The sequence below is a fragment of the Monodelphis domestica genome, chromosome 1 (genome assembly GCF_027887165.1).
Source record: "Monodelphis domestica isolate mMonDom1 chromosome 1, mMonDom1.pri, whole genome shotgun sequence".
Classification (NCBI taxonomy): Eukaryota; Metazoa; Chordata; class Mammalia; order Didelphimorphia; family Didelphidae; genus Monodelphis; species Monodelphis domestica.
This window is the reverse complement of record NC_077227.1, coordinates 82,598,381-82,617,555: the sequence shown is the minus strand read 5'-3', so window position 1 is coordinate 82,617,555 and position 19,175 is coordinate 82,598,381.

The window sequence follows — 19,175 nt, the reverse complement described above, 5'->3', positions numbered from 1 at the left end:
GAATCTAAATCACATTGTGGTGCTATGAGTCTTGGGGACTCTATAGAGAAAAAAAATGGGATTTAACAGTTAGGAAAGGAAGATTTTTTTTTAATCTTTTACTTTGAGGTTTTTTATTTGTTTTCCACATTTTCAGTGAGATATAAAAACTGTCCTCTATCCGATGTCCAGTACAGTCAGATGCTGATTAGGGTGAATAATGAATCCCACCCAAAGTGGCCACGTTATTTGAATTTGCACGATTCAAAGTTATATTTACATATAAAATATGCTGGTTGTTTCCAACCTAGTGGCAATATACAATGAAAACTTTTAAAAGTAAGGTTTTTATCCGTTTATTTTATTTTATTTTATTTTTAAACCCTGACCTTCCATCTGAGAATCAGTACTGTGTATTGGTTCCAAGGCAGAAGAATGGTGGGGCTAGGCAATGGGGGTCAAGTGACTTGCCCAGGATCGCACAGCTAAGAAGTGTCTGAGATAATATTTGAACCCAGGACCTCCCATCTGTAAATTCACTGAGCCAAACAGCTGCCCCTTTTTACCTGTTAATGCAATATAACAGCAAGGGCTAAGAAAAATGTATTTAAAATGTATTACCAAATTGCACTGGTATAATCTATATCAAAAATCAAAATCTATTTATTGCCTTCAGGAAGAAGGAGGGAGGGAGAGAATCTGAATTGCAAAATGTCAGAAAATAATTGTCGAAAATTGTTTCTACATGTAATTGAAAGTTTTTCAAATAAAATCTAAAATAAAATAAAATTTATTACAAAGTAAGAGCATAGATAGCAAGACCTAAAATCTAAAAATAACTAAAAATTGTACCCAAAGATAAGACAATACAGACAATATGATGAAAATGCCATGACAGCTGTTTAACATATTTGAATAGTATAGACTGAATTGTCATCTCTTTCTTGAAATCTTCATATGTACGCCGGTAAGTGTAGAGAGGTTTATCCACATCTCCACAATTTTTTTTACTTACATTCTCTCATAATGAACCAAATATAGTTGCTAAATTAGGACATTAGCTAAAATCAAAATGCTTTGAACTAAATTCAATATGGCTGTCCTTGCAATATTTTTCAAAAGCTGTGATAAAATTATTTGAAAACTAGTTTTTGAAAAGAGCTTTAGTCACTTATGCTTTCTTAACTGACCATCAAAGAACCGAAAGTAATTGATGGTTGTAGCTTCTCAGGGAGCAAGGATTTTGATAGTGATAAACCAGCATTGGTTTTAATTTAAAATCTCCTTCAGCATTATCTCACAATAAAAATGCCAAATGATGGATTCTTAGACACTTCAAACTCAGGTTGAGTTTTTTCCTTCTTAGAAATACAATTTCTAAGGCATAATTTCCCCAAATAATTGTTTTATTCACATAAAAATTTTATTGATTGGTCTATCCACATTCTTTAAACTCTCAGGATAGTTAGCTGTTGCCTTCTCATCTGCACTGTTGCCTCTCTAAGTAATTTTAATATTATGCAATTGAAAGTGATCCAACAATCAACACTTGAAGTAAAAGTTTCTTCATTCTCCACTTCATTTCCATCTTCCTTTATCCTCTTAAATAAACTTGAAGCTTTTGCATAAATGGCTGTCCTTTTAGGGTGAATGCAGTTTTTATTTCAGTCTTCAATACATAAAGTCAAAAGATGTTCCATTTTAATTAACTAGATGGCATAGTGAATAGAATGCTGGGTGAGGAGCCAGAAAGACTGGAGTTTAAATATGAACCCAGATGATAGCTCTTGTGACCCTAGGCAAGTCACTTAACCCTATTTGCCTCAGTTTCCTCATCTGTAAAATGAGCTGGAGAAGGAAATGGCAAATCACTCCAATAGATTTCCTAAGAAAAACCCCAAATGGGGTCATGAAGAGTCAAACACAACTGAAATGCCTGAATAACACCAAAGACAGACACTTTGATGCCTTCTGATTATTTATAAACCACAAAAAGCTGGGGCAACCTTGTCTTTTTCTTTTATTTTGTCTGCATGTTTTATAATATCCTATACTGTAGATTCAGGCATTCCAACATCTTGTCCAATTTTAAAGTTAATACAACCACAATCAATGACAATAAATTGTTGTCCTAACGTAATAGCAAATCTCTTCTTTTTTTGAACTTCCATCTGAAATCTTTAACTTTTTTGGTCCATTTTGTGAAAGAGTTCTTTAAAAAAAAATTGACATGACCATTGTTAATATGGTATGCAGCATCATATTGCCTCCACACACAATAGGCAAGTACAGATTGATGATACAGAGTTGTGTTAAAATCTCCGACTAGCTCACACGTTGCATTCATTAAATTTTGGCTCAAATTAAATTCACCGTAGTATCATTTTATAATTGGCATTGAATCAAGTTTCACATCATTTGAACTTGCATTAATTGTGACCTAGCTGTATTAACTTGAGTGCTTGTATAGCAGCTGGGTCTCTTTTACTCACATCTGTGGAGACCTAGACATGAACTATATTTGAACTACATTCTGAGATTTCCTAGAGGCAATTCTGGATGGGGACTAAAAGAACCAAAGAGATGATATTTGGGGGCTGACTCCAAGACTGAACCTGATCCGAGTAAGCCTGGAGCTGGGCGCTGAGCCATAGGTCACAGGGGTTTGCATTTGAGTAAGATTAAAGAGGGAGAGTGTCACGCGTTCTGGAGCTCAGTTCACATGAGGTTAGGGAGTAAAAGTCAGTTTGGGAGAATATAAGTACAGAGCTTGGGATCCATGACCAAGCTGGTTGGCCCCAGTGAGAGAACAGTGGATATGGTCTAAAAATGAAAGAAATAGGCATCAAGCTAGACTGTGTAGCTTGACTTCCAGCTTTTTACACATTCCTCTGTCCCCAGTAGAGGGTGAGGACTGATTAACCAGATTCCAACATGGAGACCCTCACACATGTCCACAAGGACCTCGCCACTTATAGGAGAGCTCTAGTCTCTTGGCTTCTTCTAGTGGCAGAATCAGGGAAATTTGGGGGGTGGAGTGGGAAAAGAGGTTAGGGGACCTTTGCAAATTTTAAAACACTAAACAAGTGTGCCTTGTGAGCTATGTTCTGAGTCTCCTGGCTTGCTCTGCTGCTCATCCCTCCTTGTGAATCCAGCATTTGGACCTGGCTCTTTACCCTGCATCTATATGCCCCAGAATGAGGTTCTACTACTTGGTTTCCTCCATTCCCACTGGGATGGCATCTATTGGGCTGATGGATCAAAGCCAGTGAAAAAGCCCAGTCTGTCTAACCCCCCAAAAGTCAGTCAAGATAATGATTTGCTTGAATTAACCAATCTCTTTAGTCAAAATGGTTGAACTGAGTGTTATATTTATAGTTTCGATTTATTTCTTTTCCTCTAGGTTCCATTGTTCACAGTCTTGTCCTCAACTTTTCTTGTAAATCCTGCAATTTCCCCTGGGTCCTTATCTAAACTCTACCTTTAGCTAGATCGCAGAGTCTAAATTTGCTTGAATTTCCTCTTCCCTCACCCCCCACCTTTTGGGCAAAGCATCCCCAAGGCCCAGAGCTAAAGGATTAGTGGGCCACCCTGAAGGCAACTTTGATCTTCCCTTGCTGCCATCTGCTAGAGTAAAGAAGTATCCCTTGTTCTCTCCAGCCCTGATGTTTAAGCTCCCATTTTTACTCTACTCTCAAGTTGCTTTTCCTTCTGCTCAAAGAATGGTACCATATAAATGTGATTTGAAAGGGACCTGACACTTCCATGATTAATCTGTGATTTAAAGCCACCAGAACTTTATTTCATTCTTTCAAGAATGCCTCATCACACACACAGACACACACACACACACACACAGACACACAGACACACACACACACACACACACACACACACACACACGAAGGATGTGTTGGAACAACAGTAAAAATCAGAGATATGGAGGAATGACCTGATGGATTTGGAGCTAGGTAAAACCTGGGTTCAAATATTGACCCAGTCACTCAGTAGCTATGGGATCATGGCTAAGTCACTTTCTGAGCCTTAGGTTCCTCATCAATCAAATGGGGATAATCAACATATCCATAGTGCATAGTCCATGGGAGGTAGAATAGCATAGTGGATAGGGAGCTGGCTGTGGTATCAGGAAGACTTGGTTCAAGTCCTGTTTCTGATACATACTGGTCTACCCTGATGAAACCCAGTTCCATCCTATTTATGCTACAATGATTCTGAGGATTGTAGACTTAGAGCTGAAAAGGACACATCAAGTCAAGTCCTCTTATTTTATGGATGGGGAAACTGAGGTCCAGAGAGGTAACTTGTTGGCAGTTACAAAGGTAGTAAAAAAGGTCAGATTTGAACCCAGTCTCTTCATCCCTGGAGCTAGTCCATTTTCCACAATTCTGTGGACCTTTCTAAAATGTTAAGTACTATATAAATGTCAATTGCCTTTATTATATTCTACATAAATGGAAAGGAGCTTGGTTTTGGAATTAGAGAGAATATAAATACAAGTCCTCAAGAAACTTATATTCTAATGAAAGATGACAACACATAAAGAATTGGGGCGGAATATGGTGGGAAGGACTAAAGACTGAAAGATGAAGGTCTGGGGCTTTTTCTCAAAATGGAAGCTCTCAGAGAAACTTACCAATTGAAAAAGGTTGCTGCAACAGCTGACAGAGAAGCATAGTGATAGAATTGTAAATAAATTTTTGACAATGTACATGTGAATAAATCTGTTAATCCATCTGTTAAATGGATTAAATGTACCAGCCACCCTCCATTTAAACATCTGCTTTAAGAAACTCTTTTATAAGTGGCAGAAATCCCTTCTTGTTACCTTAGTTCTTCAGTCCCCACAACGGCCCAAAGCTATGGCAAGTGAGTAGGAGAAAAGTCATCAAAAAGCCTCTATTAAGCACCTATTATATATCAGGAACTGGTGCTAAGCCCCTGATCTCAAGGAGCTCAAAGTCTAATGGGGAGGACAACATGCAAATAACTACAAATAAGATAGATACAGTATAAATTGTAGAAAATAGAGGAAAGGCACTAATATCAAGGGTTGGGAAAAGCTTCTTGTAGAAGATGGGATTTTAGTTGGGATTTGAAGGAAGCCAAGAGGAGTTGCTGAGCAGAGTAGAATGTAAATTTTATGAAAGGGGGGGGGCTAATTAATCCCCAGAACTAGCCAACTAACACATAGCAAGTGTGCAATATCTCCATGTTGGATAGGACTGAATGGGCAGGGGGTCCTCTTCTGCCTACACTCTTCCATGAAAGTAGGAGAGGAATTCTTATTCAATTTGGAATGCTAAGAGTAAAAGAGGGAAAAGAAATGTCCACTTTACCAGTAGAGGTATAAGGAGAGCTGGAGAAGGGGAGACTGACTTCAGAGGCCCCAGTTTTAAGTCCTAGCTCTGCCTTTTGTCACCTGTTTGATTTTGGACAAGTCATTTAAATAAAGATGGGAACGGTGGTGGAACTAAATGGAGCTCTGAGGTCCCTCCTTGCTCCAAATGGATGATCCTTTATTCCCTTGCAAAAATGTCAGCCCCTAAAAAAAACCCTCTAAAAAAAAGAGAATTCCTTTCTTATAAAGTTCTCTTAGGAACAATGTGTTTTCTTCTGGGCTCCTTTATAGATTCTTGAAGGTTCCCCATACTGGGACTGGCAATTCTAGGGATGCTATTAGGACACTCATGAGTAGTCCACATCTTCCTATTTCACCAGATCTTCTTCTGGTCAAGGGTAGTGGGATAATAGAAAGAAGATGAGTTTCAGTTTTTTTCCCTCTCCAAGTGATTCCCTCTCCGAGGCTTGAGGTCTGTTTGGAATGGCTCTTCTCTATGCTGGCAGATGATTGAATGCCTGGGTTCTGGGCTGGCTTGCTATTTTACAGAATACCCACAGGGTGTAACTGAATCACTTCTGCCAATACCAACACATCCTGAGGTGTGTTGTTCCATTGGATCCAATGGTTTACAAGGACTTCTCCTGACTACCTCAATACTTTAGATTGCTCGATTGATTGATTGATTCAATGGAGATGTCTAGTCCTTGTCCACACCTAGTTCATCCCTCTAATTGATTCATTTGAGAAGTCTAAGGGACCCTCATCCTGAGAGTGATATTTTTTATTTAAATGGATGGCCGAAAGCTCTGAGTCAGAGGCTTTATGTGGGCTTAGCCTTTATAAATCATCCCAAAATGCTTTTGTTTGAGTTTTGGCTTTAAGAGTCTTCAAAGTGCCACAGATGTTTCTGATTGGTCTCACCTATCTTAGAGAAGGGAAGATCCACAGTCTCTCATTTTGCTGACTTTCCGTCCTGGTCTGAACTCATGAAGACTCTAGAGAATTGAGCTCTATTTACACTCTTCCTATTCTCAGGAGTTTGTAATCACTACATTTCTTTCTATAGAAAGAGCTTTATAATACAGAAGACCAGTATCCTCAAATAAGTTAACATCAAGGACTTAAAATACTATGTAAACACCAGTTCTAATTAAAATTTTCACAGTACTTTATACACAATATTTCATTGAGCCTCACCACAACTTTGTAAGCTAAGTATTTCAGTTGGCATTATCCCCTTTTTGTCGATGAGGTCTTTGTGACTTCCTATCTACTATCCCATACTACCTCTGACATCAACTTCCTGATGTCTGGGAGCGGGCCACACCTAGATGGCTGACCCTGTATTCTCAAAACAAATTCCATTTTCCCACTTTAGTCTTGGTGGGTGTCTAAGAAGAGGGAAAAAAATCAGGCCAACACAAAGAAGAAATGTACCGTAGACACGAATTTAGGGGAGATTATTGTCTAGGAGGACTGAGGTTGATTAAACTCGACTACAGATTTAATCGGATTCCAATTGGACATGCTCAGAAGTAATTTTTTTTAATCCATTTTTTTTTTACTTCAAGCTTAGCCAAAGACCTCACAGAGGTCTAAACACAAGCCAAGCTTGAGCTGTTTTAATTCAACCACTGTTGATTTATGGCTTTAGTAAAAAATGTCTGAAATTTTTTTAAGCTGAGAGTTTTTTTTTCTTTTTACTCTCTCACATCTCAAATATAGCTGAAGGGATATTTCTCAGGCTTTCCAAAAACAAAACCATCTTTAGAATGGGGAGTGAGCTTTGAACACTTCAAATCCAATGGGGAAAATCCTATGAAAGTTTTTACATGAAAGTAAAAATAAATATACTATAACGACATATGAGACTTTCTGTATATTCATCTGATTGACTTAGTCATGGAACAGAGAGCAGGATGGGGCAAACCCATTGGGGGAAGCCCTCAGAGGATTTCTAGGAGGTGGAGGAGAAAAGGGAAAGGAGAAAATTAGGTTCAGTTTAACCATTTTGTTTGTTTGTGTGGTTGGTTTTTTGGGAGACTGGTTTTTCCTCTTTCTCCCAGGCTGGTGATTCAGAGGCTACTCTATTCTGATCAGCATTTGTTTTGATCTTCTCCACATTTTGACCTATGCCATTTGGGCCCTTCCTTGTTGTTGTTGTTGTTGTTTAAGTTCTTACCTTCTGTCTTACGATTGATACTACTAAATATTGGTACCAAGGCAGAAGAGCAGTAAGGGATAGGAAAATTAGGTTAAGTGACTTGCCTAGGGTCAAACAGCTAGGAAATGTTTGAACCCAGGATCTCCTTTCATCCACTGAGCCACTTAGCTGACCCCAATTGGGCCCTCCTTAAGCAACATGGTAGCTCCCTACTCCTGGAAGATCACCATGTTAATGCTGAATTTATTGAGGATACTTTAGCAACATAGCCCACGGTAGCTCATAACTCCCAAGCTAAAGAGATCCTCTAAGTACAGCCTTTCTGGTAGTAGGATTAGAGGCATATGCTACCATATTAGATTCAGTCAATATTCCTAGATTTCCTATTGGGAGAAATGGAGTTAGTGTTGGGTGCTGGGTCTTTACCTCTCTTCTCCCCTACCTAAGGGACTCCAAAGAGTTTGGCTACCAGGCTTCATGAGGTGTGTTGTACCAACATGTGGAAGTAGAATGAGACTAATCTTGGATCGGATGTCTGAATTTAGTAACTCTTGACCAGATCTTCCTCCTAGGGAGCCATGGGGAGCAGCCTGGGGTGCCCTTGTAATGATACCAGTTCTCTTTCTCTACATAAATTATTTTTTTAAAATGTGTGGTTGTCAAGTCATTTTACTTCCCTTCCTCATTTGGTTTTCATAGTGGTTCTGAGTATTTATCCCCATTTTATAGATGCAAGTTCGTGTTGTTATTTTTTGTCTTATTTTTTGAAGAGAACTAATGACATCCTGGAGTGATGTGTTGGCTTGTATGTGAATTGGATTTAAGTGAGGAAGAACTGTACAGAGTTGCAAATCTCACTATCTCTTCTGGATTCGTCAAAAGTCACGACGATTGGCAATCAACTGGGACTCAGACTTTGGCATCTTCTGTCTGACCAAGCTCTAGGGAAGAAAAGAAACAAGCATTTGTTAGGTGCCTACTATGTGCCAGTCATTGTCCTAAGCATTCTACAAATACTGTCTCATTTGATTTTCACAGTAACCTGGGAGTTAGGTACTATTATCCATATTTGACAGTTGAGGAAACTGAGTCACATATGTAGTGAGTGTCTGTGGCAATATTTGAACTCTGATTTTTCTGATTTTATGCCCTAAGCCACCTACTTGCCCTATACCTATATAATACAAATACAATACTAGATTAATTTTGGGGGGGAATAATAAAAATAATCTTATTTTTAAAACCTTTTGTTTGGACTTGCGATTTCAGTGATGTAAGAAACTCCCTCTATTAATGCATATTGCCAACTATTCCATACCCTCTAGCTTTAGAATGGTCCAGGACATTGATAGATTAATTGACTTGCCCAGAACCATGTAGCTTTTATGTTTCAGAGGTAGGATTTGAATTAAGCTCTTTTAAACTCAGAATCTAACTCTAGCTACTATACAATGTTGCCTCAATGTGTCATTAAAAAAATTTTTTTTTAATAAAGGAAAAGGTGGAGGTAGCTGGATATCAGTGGATAGAGAGCCAGGTTCTTGGCCTCAGACAATTCCTAGCTGTATGATCCTGGATGAGTCATTTAACCCTGTTTTCCTAGTCTTTATCCTCCTGTCTTAGAGCTATTACTAAGATGGAAGGTAAGGGTTTTTAAAAAAAAGAAAGAAAAAGGTGGTTTGAGGAAAGATTTTTCCATTATTCCCAATCATTCCTAACCATTTATATGGCAGGAGCTCAAAGGTATGCTGGAATTTTTGAAAGCTAAGAGTCTTCTGCCTTTGAGCTCACTCCTGGAAACAGATAACTCATTAGTATTTATTAAGATAATACAAGTGTAAAATATACATGCCAATTCATATTGTCTTACATGCTGTCTTTTTTATTTAGCAGAGATGAGTATTGAAAGTCAGGTTGGCACAAGAGAAAGAGTACTGGTTCTGGAGTCAGAAGAATTGGGTTCAAATCCTGATTCGGATACTTGTTTCCTGTGTAATCTTGGACAAGTTATTTCTCTACCCTGTTCCTCAGTTTCTCTATCTGTCAAATGAGTGTGTTGGACTAGTTGGTCTCTGAAACCCCTTTCAGCTCTGTAGCTGTGATACTGTGCCCTATTTAATCATGAGTACTAAAAGCTGGGGGGCCAACAGAAAAAAAAAAGTCCTGACTAGATCAGGAATCAGAAAGCTCGGGTTTCCATCTCCCCTTTGCCAACAACTTGCTATGTGTGCCTTAGGGAAAACGATTTCATTTCCTAGAGCCTCATTCTTCCCATGTGGAAGATGAAGGGTTACACCAATCCTCTGGCTTTGGCTTTTGTCTATTTTAGTGTCCTTGGTTTTGTTTTTTTTTTTTGTCCATTTACTCTGTGGTTACCTGGGGGGCCAACACCAAAATGAACAAACCAATGAACAAAACCCCAATAAACAGTTTTTGAATGACCAAGACCCTTCTTCTCCAGGTTTTATACAGCTTAGTCTCCTGCATGTCCTCAGTGTGATTCATGGTCCTGGACTCTGCTGTTTCCCAGTCTCCTGACTCAGTGCCTTTTCACTGGCTGTCCCCCATGCCCAGAATTCTCCCCCTCTACTTAAGGGCTTTTCAGACTTTCTTAAAATCTCAGCTAAAATATCCTATCTTCTGCAAGTCGTTTTTGCTACTCTCATCAGTGCTCATGCCTTCCCTCTGAGAGTCCCTTCATGTTATCCTGTCTGGATCTTGTTTATTCGTATCTGTTTGCAGGCTGGCTCCTGGATTAGATCATGAGCCCCTCCAGAGCAGGGACTGCTTTTGTCTTCTATTCCCAGAATGTAACACAGTGCCTGGTACCTAGCAAATGCTTAATAAATACTTGTTAAGGGCAGCTAGGACATGCAGTAGATAGAGAGCCAGGCAGGGAGACAAGAGGTCCTGGGTTCAGATCTGCCCTCAGACACTTCCTAGCTGTGTGAACCTGGACAAATCATTTAACCCCAATTGCCTAGCCATTGCCACTCTTCTACCTTGGAACTAATACTCAGTATTGGTTTTAAGATGGAAGGTAAAGATTTTAAAAATAAAAATAAAGAAATAAATATAAATAAAGGTAAAGATTTTAAAATAAAAATAAAGAAAATAAATACTTGTTGACTTCAACAAAACAAAAAGCCAATATTTTAAGAAGCTTCAATTTTGTCAGTGTGAATGGTTCCTTTGCCAATGCATGGCAGCCTCCATGATGGTTACTGTGAGTTATAAACACACACACAAAATACATCACCACCCTATGGCCAACTTTATGATGAGTTCTTCTATACTTTATTAGGCTGCTTTGCACAGTCACCATGATCAATGGCCCGTGTTCAAAACCTTTCCAGCTTGGTAGAAGAGCCTAACAGACGTTGCACACCAGTGGCATACCCTCTGAGAACCAGAGGTCACCTCCATGCCATGATGAAGTATCTGAGGGAGATTGGTCAATAGAGTGGAGAAAATCAGCCAAATTAGTTGTTGAGCTACATGGCTTGCCCATTTGGTTAAGATGCTTGATCCGATGGCTTCATGTAGACATGGTTTGTGGTTTTTGCTTACAGAATTTGACCTCTTTTGTCACTAAAATTGGATGGGTGGGAGACTGAGAATTTTTCTTGGCTCCCTGCTGGTAATTATCAACTCAGGAGCTAAATCTGCAGCCTGGAAGATAATTGACTCCCAGAAGGGTCTCTGAGTCCCTGCAGGTTACTCAAAGCAGTTCACCACTGCTATACCTTTGTAGGTATTCTTCCTTCTACTTTCATCAAAATCAAATTAGCAATTGCCCCGTCCTTACTACATGACTTCTAAACATTTTTGTCATGCACCCCTATTTGAGCATGTACCCCTAACATATATGTCTATAAACTTTATACAAGTACCACTCTACTAAATATTATATTCTTTACAAAATAATGACAAAAGTAAAAATCTAAAAAGATAAGAGAAAAATTATCTTATTTGATTAGAAATTATCAAGTATTTAATATATTAACTTTTAAAATTACTTAAATTTTTATTTATTAATACAAAAATCCTTTTTCTTCTTGGAAGTAATGTGATTGATTCATTTTTTAAAAATCATCATGTATGCCCAAAGAAATAGAAAGGATTTGCAAATAATAATTGTTATTCAGTTATTTTGAACTAGATTAACAAATGCATGTCTCTTTTATAGAAACCTTTTTTCTTCCATATATGCAATGCAATAGTTAAACAACAGGTCAGAGAAACAGGGTAGTTTTTTCCCCCATGAGACCTGTGTTTCTCTGTTTGCTCTACTAAATGCAAAAATGACCTGCAAAGGAAACTTTGACTTCAACTAGCATAAAGTTTTCAGCATTAATCCATTCCTTTTTCTTTACGTGGTTCTAATTGCTGAATGGTCAAGTCAAGTGAGTGAGAATTTATTAAGTGCCTTCTATGTGTCAGATTCTGAGCTAAGTGCTGCTTGAGATATAGAGAAAGTCAGTGAAATGAAAAATCAGGCCCTGTTTGCAGGGGGCTCACAGTCTTGCTCATCCTGTGATATTTATTCTGTCTTACCCAAATGGAGAGGGGAAGAGCAGAGTTCTGATCCACAGAGGCACTGTGCTCTAATTCATTGAAGATTACTTCAAGAGAACAGAGCCTATCCTCTAAGGGGTGTATGTGCTAGTTATGAGGTGATCTGGAGAGCAACAAATGGGTATTCAGTAGCATTGGAGATGGAAGGGAATTACCCAATGGTATCTGCTTAGCTACTTCTATGTGTGACTAAATTGAGATTAGATTATGTGTCAACTCTGCCCAAAGGGATATAAAACTGTGCTTACCCTTTGAATCAACAATATTACTTTTAGTTCTGTACTCCAGAGACAAAAGGAAAAAGAAAAGGACCTATATGTACAAACATTTTTATAGTAACTTTCTTTGTGATGGCAAAGAATTAGAAACTGAGAGGATGCCCATCGATTGAGGAAATGCTGAACAAGTTGTGGTATATGATTGTGATGGAATATTATTGTGCTATAAAATATGATAAGCAGGATGCTTTTAGAAAAACCTGAGAAGACTTGCATGATCTGATGCAAAAAGTGAAGTGAGCAGAACCAGGAGAAAATTGTACACAGTAACAGCAATATTGTATGTTGATCAACTATGAATGACTTAGCTATTGTCAGCAATACAATGACCCAAGACAAGGACTTATGATGAAAAAATACTATACACCTCCAGAAAAAGAACCAACCGATGGAGTCTGAATGCAGACTGAAGCACACTTTTTTTGCCTTCCTTTTTATTCTTGTTTTATTTAGTCTGTGTTTTCCTTTGCAATATAGCTAATATGGAATGTTTTGCATGATTGTATTCATATAATCTACATCAAATTGTTCGCCTTCTAAAAGAGGGAGGAGGGAAGGAAAGGAGAGAATTGGGAACTCAATTTTTTTTTAATGTTAAAAAATTTTGGTTTACATGTAATTGAGAAAAATTAAACAAAATGCTATACATTAATAACTTAAAAACATGTCCTGAGGGGTTACAAAAGATGATAGAAAAAGAGAGGAGCCTGGGAGTTTGCACAGTAGTAGGAGGGAATGGAGGGAATGATAAATGTGATTGGGTTAGACACAAATTCCACAATTAACAATCACTGGAGAAAGCAGTCTGGAACACATTCCCTCTCCCCAATTGGTTGATCATGCCAACATTGGAGTCACAGTATGTCCCACCTCTGTGGAGGCCACTGCCCTCTTATCATCAAGGTGCCGTCCAAGGTACCAGGTGTAATTATTTACTCCTCCATCAGTCCACCAACTAAGCAATCCTTTAGGGGGAAAAGCTCAACTTATTTCTTTTTCTAAGTAGCGAACGAATAGACAGCTTCATAGAAAGTGAATGATCAGAAGCAAGTGAACTTGTTAATGTGCAAATCCACATAACTACTTGAAAAATGGGGAGGGGAAAATCAATTAATTGGTTATTTTGTCACTAATCTGCCAGTTTCACAAATTTGCCTGATCCCAAACTCAGTCGATATTTTGGTGCTATGTGTGAGATTTCCTGTATGAAAAGCATAGATGCAAAAGATGTTACCCAGGAAAGCTAAAATCAGAAAGGAAAGTGAATTGGTCATTGAATAGACATGGAATGTAAACAAACAAACAAACAAACACAGAGAAAACCTCTAGGATGTTGGGTACAACCATTTTGAAGAATTTTGGGGACAAGGGCAAAGACAAGATTTACACAGAATAATAAGGAAAGGTATGGTTCATGAGTCAAAGAATGCCTCTTTGCACCTTCCATTCATTGTTCTTAAGAATTGATCACTGAGTCCAGGTAGGAAAAAGTCTGATCCTTTTTTCACAGTACTTGGAAAGAATATGACAATGATATTTGAACTCTTTAGGCCAACATTCCTGGTTTATTCAATCAGTCCTCAGATTCATTGTTTATCAAAGATCAGTTGATCTGATTTTTCAGACAACAATCTCCAGGTGTATCACTATTTTGGTTGCTCTTCTTTGGATGCTCTCCAGCTTCTTAATGGTCTTTCTAAAATTGGCACACAGGAGTGCATGGGCCATACAGTTGATATGATGTGCCCAGAATAGAATATAATGTGACTCTACTTCCCATTACCCCCATCCACTGAAATAAATTAAAAGGAAAATGTGATCTTTGTAATAAATATACAAAATCAACCACCACCCCCTCAGCCTGAAATGTCCTCCCTTCTTCTAAACACCTATTAAAATCCTACTTGACAAATATATATTTATTTTATTTTTGTTTTTTAAATTAAGTGTATTTATTTACTTAATTAATTTAGAATATCTTTCATGGTTACATTATTCATGTTCTTTCCCTCCCTTTCTCCTACCCCTCTCCCATAGCCAATGAGCAATTCCACTGGAAACTGTACATGTGTCATTGATCAACACCTATTTCCATATTATTAATATTTGCACTAAGGTAATTATTTAGAGTTTATATCCCCAATCATATTCCCATTGAACCATGTGATCGATCATATGTTTTTCTAATGCATTTCTGTTTCTGCAGTTCTTTCTCTGGATGTGGATAGTGTTCTTTCTCATAAGTCCCTCAGAATCGTCCTGGATCACTGCATTGAGGCTTGTAGAAAGTCTATTATATTCAGTTGTGCCACAGTGTATCAGTCTCTGTATACAATGTTCTCCTGGTTCTGCTCCTTTCACTCTGCATCAATTCCTGGAGGTTGTTCCAGTCCCCATGGAATTCCTCCACTTTATTATTCCTTTGAGCACAATAGTATTCCACTATCAACAGATACCATAAATATATAGTTAAAATTTTGGAATTAAAAAGTGTCATATACCAGGTAGAATTGAAAAAAGAGGATTATATGTGAAATTGAATATGTTACACACAGCCTACATTTAGCTTTTAAATATGTAATAAACTTATTTTCTTGTCTATCATTCCTTCTGGAGCCACCTTATGTGCATTTGCTAAATTTTGTCAAAATGCTTTTCTTTTTTTAGAGGGGAGGAACAGTTCTATTGCTACATCTCCCCTCTTTTTTCCCTCTTCTCCATCCAAATTAGGAAAAGCCAAAATAGTTTTTAACAAATATGCATAGCTAAGCAAAATAATGTCCCCAAAGTATTAGTGCAATTTTACACTTTAATAACTTCAGAAGTGTATATTTTTCTACAAACCTACAAAAATAAAAGGTTAATTATTATTTAGATTTGTTTTACACTTGTTTGGAATTCATGATAATTTTGTATTTTAATTTTAACAAAGGGGGATACTGTATCATTATGCACTGTATGTACAACAGTTTCTGGATAAAGCTTTCTCAGATTAGTGGGAGAGAGTGGGACTGTCTCTGTGCACCGACTTTTCCACTTAAATCTCTTTCACGCACAAGTATCTTTGTGCACACATGCACAAAGACAATCGTCATTCTTGGCTTCCGAGAGACTACTACCATACCAGAGAGCATTCTCTTGGATGGCCACCTTGGTCACTTTGATCTATCTCCATTAGACTTTTTCTTATAAGATCATGTCAAAACTGTCTTGTATGCATTGTAACTTCATTCTTTGAATATTCTTAAGGCTAAGAATACAAATATAATCTTTTTATTGAGCGCAAGGCTAATGAAAGTTTTTACAAAATTATAAAATTCACTAGAGCAATGTTTTGTACAAAATGATGGTCATAAGAAATATATCAATATTTTAAAATGTAAAATAATTAATCCTTAAAATGTAAAAAAATTAATCCATTTCAAAAAGTTTGTAGCATTTTATTTTTTAAATTATTAAGGCTTACAACTTTACTAAGACTTTTGGGACACCATGTCACATCGTGCAAATTTTAGGTCCATCACCTTTTCATTAGAAGGAACTACTCAATTTACAGAGCCAAACTCAAGTCCCATCAGTTGATTTCAGTCTCTTCCTTATCAACTTCTGGTTCAGATATAGATTGAATTAGATGATTTCTGAGTTCTTTCCAAATTTGAGATCTTGTAATTCTATAACTTCTCACTAGTTATAATCTATACCACATAATTAAGTTCTTAGTTATATATTATCTTAGAGTCTTTGATCCTTCTTGTGGATCAAGTCTACTCTGTGCAATTAGATTATGAACTCCTTGAGGGCAAAAATCATATGTTTTAATACTTCTGTTACTCTTTTAGCACCTACCACAATGAAGTCTTCAGCAAATATGTGATGTGATTCTATTTCTATATACTTTGGAAAATTATAAATAAACTTTGATTCTGCAGTCCAGTAGTGTCAAAATAAAATAGAAATGAGGCCCACTGGGAAGCCACATATAGACTTGGAAAACTACATATTAGTGTTATCTTTGTTCTATTATATTTTAATTTATTTTTTCTAGGAAAATCATTGAATTAATAAATATAATTAGGAGTTGGTTCTATGAAAAAATCAACAAAATAGATAAACCATCAGTTAATATGGTTAAAAAGAGAGAGAAGTAAACCAAGTTACCAGTATTAAAAATAAAAAGGGTGAATATACCACCATTGAAGATGAAGTCAAAGCAATTATTAGATGTAATTTTGTCCAATTATATGCCAACAAATTTAACAATGTAAGCGCAATGGAGGAATACTTACAAAAATATGAACTATCTGGATCATTAGAGGAAACAAAATATCTAAATAAATCTATTTTAGAAAAAGAACCTAAACAGACCATAAATGAACTTCCTTAGAAAAAAAAATCAGTATCAGATGGATTTTTGAGTGAATTCTGCCAAACATTTAAAGATTAATCAATTCCAATAATAAATACATTTTAAAAATAATAGGTAAAGAAGGAGTCCTACCAAACTCCTTTATGAAACAAATGTGGTGTTTGCTGATACCTAAACCAGGAAGAAAAAAAAGAGAAAAAGGAAATTATAGAGCAATTTATTAATGAATATGTATGCAAAAATCCTAATAAAATACTAGCTAGGAGACTACAATAATAGGTCACAAACATTATACATTGTGACCAAATGGGATTTATACTAGGAACTCCAGGATAGTTAAATATAAAGAAAACTATCAACATAATTGCTGATATCAATATCCTGATTACATTTTAACCTGATTCCTCTCCACTTGACTGTGTTGGGGAGGTGTTTGACACCACTCCATCTGTGTAGTTGAGAGATTGTGCTCATGTAGTAAGGAAGTCCTTCCTAGTTAGCAAGAACATTGGATTTGCATTCAAGAGCCCTGGATTTAAGTCCCATCTCTATCACTTGTTATATTTTACATAAAATTTTTATTTAGTCTTAATTTCCTGCTCTATAAAAGAAAGTGTTTGACCAGATGACCTTGGTGCTCTCTTCAAGTTCTAAACCCAAGTTCCTGTGCTTCTAGGAAAACTCTTCTGTGCAAGACACTGGGGAATTGGTGGGGAGCTAGCAGGCAGCTTCTCTGTGTCATTGTTTATTTAGGGGGTCAACCAGGTATCTTTCCAAGAGGAGAGTCAGGACAGCTGCTCCCTCGTCATGGCACCTGCCATTGACCTTTCTACCTAGGAACGAGAGGCCGTCAGGGTGGTCAGATCCCAGAGAGAATAGAGAAAGAAGGAAGGTGGAAAGGGACTCCCCCCCTGATGCTTACAGGATGGAACATATAATTCAAGATAATTCTACTGCAATATTCATCCCAGAGGATCTTCATAAGCCATGTGCTGGGCAAGGAGGGAACCGTCATTGAGATGCAGCTGTCCTAATAAATTGATGCAGTATATACTTCTCCACTAATGTGCCTTCCCACTGATGAGTCTCTTTCACAGAAAATGACTATGCTTACATGATTTACTGTTTCTAGAACCACAAACATGTACCTGATATATTAGAATATAGATAAACTATCAGGGAATGCAGACTGGCTCTGACCCATAGTTTTTGATAATCTAAATCCTCTTCTCCCTATTTATTTTCTGTTTTCAGTAACTGGTTCATTCATTTATCCAGCAAATTTCCATGAAGTATTTATTAGGTTTGGTACACTTTAGTGGTTCCAAATTTTCTCTTCTCTCCCCCTCATATAACCAAGTCTAATTTTCCCTCAATGGAGTACATCCAAGGGTCTATCTACTTGAGAAATATAGACAATAAGAAACAGCAATGATACTAACATTTATTTGATTTTTGCATTAATATTTGCAAAGGGTTTTATAAATATCTCACTTTATTTTCACAACCATCCTGGGAAATAGTTGCTATTACCATACCTATTAACAGACAAAGAAACTGAGACACAGAGAAGGTAAGTGACTTGTCCATGGTCCCACAGCCAGGAAGTGTCTGAGGCCAGGTTTGAATCCAGGACTTCCTATCTCCAGGCTTAGCTTTCAATCCACTGAGCCAACAGTTAACATATTTCTTCTTCTTATCTCTCAAACTAAATGGTTAGTTCATAAAGGGAAGAGTCAGCTATTTATTATTTGGGGAATTAATGATAAGTTGTTATAACTATAACCTTTTTCCATACTGTGCAATTATATGGGTACTCTAACTAGGTGATTACCAAGGAAACTCCAAGCTCTGATGTCAGTATTCACCTTGCTAATATGTCTTGGCCACAAAATATCCCTACTAGTAAAATCCTCAAACCTAGGAACTCTGGACTCTGAGTCCAGCCCATCACAATGAGAATAGTTTTCATTTTTGAAGAATTGACGTTGGTTGACCATCAGGAGAGGTTGACCACTTCTCAGATATAAGTTTGCCTGCATCCATGTCTTTCAGAAAAGCATCTGAAGAATGAACTTGTGTGCATGTGCATGTGTATATTTTGAACTTTACAAGAGAGTCACCTGCAGAGATTGGGATGGGACCAGTCACCGTGACAACCTTTTCCAATGGTTTCCTCAAAGTCTGTGTCTACAAGATAGATGGCAGGATGACTCTAATCATAATTATTGGTCTGCCTGGCATCATGGTCCTCAGAGACTTGAATGTGTTAACTTATTTGTATCATAGTCTTGGGCATATTGACCAAGGATTGCTTTTAAAATAGATGGTAGACTTGTTTTGCTCCAAGGTCCAAGGCATAGCCTGAAAGGCAAACAACTTCCAAAACAACCGAAAAACCAAGGGGAAAGAGCTCAAGTCTGGGCTCTAGTTCCAACTTTGCCTCTA